Below are 3,562 nucleotides of genomic sequence, written 5' to 3'. Positions count from 1 at the left end.
TTATTTTGCATTTTCTCTTCTGAGTAAGGTTGGGGATCTTTTCCTATCCTTAGAAACCATTGGTTCTTCCTTTTCTGTGAGCTCTCTGTATACAGCCTTTGTCCGTTTTTATAATGGGCTATTGGTCTGTTCTTATTAATTTAGGAACTCTTAATATAATAAGGAAATTAGTTCTTTTTTGTGGAATAAGATGTAAATATTTTTAACAGTTTGCTACTTTTCATTTCTTTTGGTTTATGGTGATGTTTCCCCTTCAAAATATTTAGTTTTTATTGAACTGAATTCAGCAATGCTTTCTCTAATGGCTATTGTGCTTTACATTACCTTAGAAAAATTTTCTACTTTAAGATTTTGAAAAAATTCAACGTTTTCTTCTAGTAACATTTTTTCTTCCTGTGGTTTATATTTTAAATATTTGATTCATTTGAATGTATCCTGGGATTAAGTTGTGAGGTAGCAATCTGAATTTATCTTTATCCACATGGCTACCCAGCTGTCCCAACGAGACCTAGTAAGTAATATTTCCTCGCATCTACTTGAGATGCCGCCTTTATAATTCTCATATGTAATTATGTCTATTTCTGGACATTATATTTTCTTCCACTGCATTATGTATTATACCAATATTACACCATTTTAATTACTCTAGTTTATAAAATCATTTGATATCTAATGGGGTGAGTCCTATCAGACATTACTCTGTGTTTTGTATATTGTCCTCGCTAAGTAGACTCGGTTGATCTAATTTCAGAGTGAAAATCCTATTTTTATTTTCATTGGGATTGCAGTAAATTTATAAGTTAACTTAAAAAGAACTGCTGTCTTTATATGCTATAACTCCTTTCCTTAATACCTTCTCTTTAGACCATAAACACAAAATATACCATCATAAGAAAACTGAGCTGAGCTGGCCACCCACTTTAAAGCCCCTAATGTTAAGTAGAGATACATCATCTATAAATTAAATATAATAATCAATAAATAAGCGATCAATTTAATTATTTTATGATTGCTGAAACCTTACCATTACATCCTTTATATTTAGCACCATGTTAATCATATTAATAAATTGTCAAAGTGATTATTATTTCTTAGAGCTGTATAATTTGGAGGATGACAAACACTTCAAACGAGTAGCCCAATATTCCACATCCCAAAATCACTCAAAGAGTTTTCATGACATTTTATAGCATCTGATCAACTGATACACAAAAAATTTTAAGGATTGTATGTGATAATTTTATACTAAGAGTAGCAGACAGATAGTTAGGGATTTATTTCTAGACTCTTTGATGAGGAAAATTATTGAAATATTGTGATCTGGGTCTTTCAGACAGCCTGTAATGATTATCTATGTTATACTTTAAGACAGAAGTTGTCTCTATGTATGGGCTTACAAAATACAGTACTCCTCAAATTTATAAGAAATTAAAGTTTATAACCTCAAAAAGTATATTACCTTGAGGGAAATTAAGATGATTGTCAATGATTGCTGGCATATCTGAAATTTTTAAAAGAAAATTCATGTAGTCCCATTTACATGTGATGTATGAAGGAAAAAGGGAAAAGATTTCTTTGCTCACATTAAATTTTCTCTGTCAGTCAGAATTCTTGAGAGCACAAATCATCACAAACTTAGGTAACTTCTGGGGTCACTAAAGTATGGCTGCAGAAGAGGTCCTACCCCTTTTTATAAAGTGTTGTATAGTGAGTTCATTTGCACTCTGATTATGCATATACCCACCTCCCCCAAAACATCAACATGGTTTTGGAGAAAGGGCATAATACCTTTGATGCCAGGCAGGGTTAGGTTTTTTGACTTCCCTAATTATAACACATAAGTAGCCTTGTGACATTATGCAAATTCCTCATTCATGAAGCAGGGAAAGTAGCTGTTTATTAGGTAAAATACAAACAGTTTCTGTGCCTACCACAGTGCCTAGGCTAAATATTAGCAATATTCATAGTTCTTAAATTTGTGGCTCCAGAGTGAGAGAGACCTGGGTTCAAATTCCATCTCTACTGCTTATTAGCTTGTGTCCTTGGGCAAGTTAATTAACCTCTCTAAAGCTTGGTTTCTGCACTGGAAAACAGGGCTGGAAATAATTATCCAATAAGGTCATTTTAAGGGAAAAAACGAGACACTGCATTTTAAACATGAAGCACATTTCTTAGTACACTTTAAGTGTACAGTACATTCTAACCATTCATTTGGCTTATTTCCTGATAATGTTTTATGTGCACAAAAACTCGAACCGTTATTATGAATGATTTTTATCAACTTCCTTATCAATTGATTTTGCACACCTAACGTTCTTAAGAAAGGAGAATAAATTTGGTTACTTCATAATAGATAAAGCTTTGCATTTATCTACACACAGAAACTTTTCTTCTTCAGGATTGCTTTTTGTTTTTTTAGGTCAAAGATATGTGTATTTGTAATTTTGAAAGATATTCCCAAATTGCTCTTCTTAGGGGTTGTACCTGGTTTTTTTTTTTTTTAACTTTTTATTTCACACTGGAGTATAGCTGATTAACAACGTTTTGTTAGTTTCAGGTGTACAACAAAGTGATTCGGTTATACATATACGTGTATCTATTCTTTTTTCAAATTCTCTTCCCAATTAGGTTGTTACAGAATATTGAACAGATGTCCCTGTGCAATACAGTAGGTCCTTGTTGGTCATTCATTTTAAATATAGCAGTGTGTACATGTCAATCTCAAACTCCCTAACTATCCCCCCCCCACCTTTCCCCCCTGGTAATCATAAATTCATTCTTCAAGTCTGTGAGTCTCCACTTTCAAGATATTTTAAAGATTAAAACTAAACTATGATCAACCAAAACGACAGTGCTTTCTACCAACAGATGGCGATATATGTCATACAGTCATCTAGTCCCTGCCTGACATAAGGCTCATTAGTCTGTCCATGCAGTGTACGCAGAATGTGTGTATTGTTTTTAAAAGGTGATAAAAATTATTAAACCAATCAGACTTGTTAACTGAAAATATACTGAGAGTGTTAAAATATTTGATAACCAAAAAATTGGAATTTGATGAAAACCAATGTGGAAATAATAAAATAATTGAAAATATATGAAAATAAGGAATGTGGCAAGTTCATAAAAGATGAATCATCTGACATTAGAAATGGTTCTTTAGGACTGAGAAGGATCATGCAATAGGTTAAAAATGCTGAGGGTAGGCAATAACCAGCATGATACACAGAAACATTATTTAAAAAAAAAATAGGGGGCTTCCCTGGTGGCCCAGTGGTTGAGAGTCTGCCTGCCGATGCAGGGGACACGGGTTCGTGCCCCGGTCCGGGAAGATCCCACATGCCGCGAAGCGGCTGGGCCCGTGAGCCATGGCCGCTGGGCCTGCGCGTCCGGAGACTGTGCTCCGCAATGGGAGAGGCCACAACAGTGAGAGGCCCGCGTACCGAGGATTATTCTTCATTAGTAGTGGATGCTCCAGAACTTAATGCTAAAGCAAGAGAAGGCCAGGTATTCATTCAAGAAGGCAAAAATCCAAGCATAGTGACAGCTGCTGATAAAATAT

This window comes from Pseudorca crassidens, chromosome 6 (genome assembly GCF_039906515.1).
Source record: "Pseudorca crassidens isolate mPseCra1 chromosome 6, mPseCra1.hap1, whole genome shotgun sequence".
In the NCBI taxonomy this organism is placed as follows: domain Eukaryota; kingdom Metazoa; phylum Chordata; class Mammalia; order Artiodactyla; family Delphinidae; genus Pseudorca; species Pseudorca crassidens.
The sequence above is the reverse complement of the archived record's forward strand: the minus strand, read 5'-3'. Positions refer to the sequence as shown.